The sequence below is a fragment of the Habropoda laboriosa genome, unplaced genomic scaffold, assembly GCF_001263275.1.
Source record: "Habropoda laboriosa isolate 0110345459 unplaced genomic scaffold, ASM126327v1 scaffold175, whole genome shotgun sequence".
Classification (NCBI taxonomy): Eukaryota; Metazoa; Arthropoda; class Insecta; order Hymenoptera; family Apidae; genus Habropoda; species Habropoda laboriosa.
The window spans coordinates 227642-227863 of record NW_017100347.1 but is presented as its reverse complement, the minus strand read 5'-3'; positions in this window follow the sequence as shown (position 1 = coordinate 227863).

Below are 222 nucleotides of genomic sequence, written 5' to 3'. Positions count from 1 at the left end.
AAATCATACATAACAGAAATTTATGTTTAGATTTAATTTTTAATTGTAATGACCTAAGATGTTTTAATACAATACATAAAAAATTATGTATAGGAGACTACTTCAATAAGTTTAACTTATTACTTTATGTCCATTTATAGAAACAAAACTAAATGTTTTTAGTATGCTTCTTATACTTATTAATGTTGCATTTTGTAGTTTATAATTAATTTTTTTTTTTAG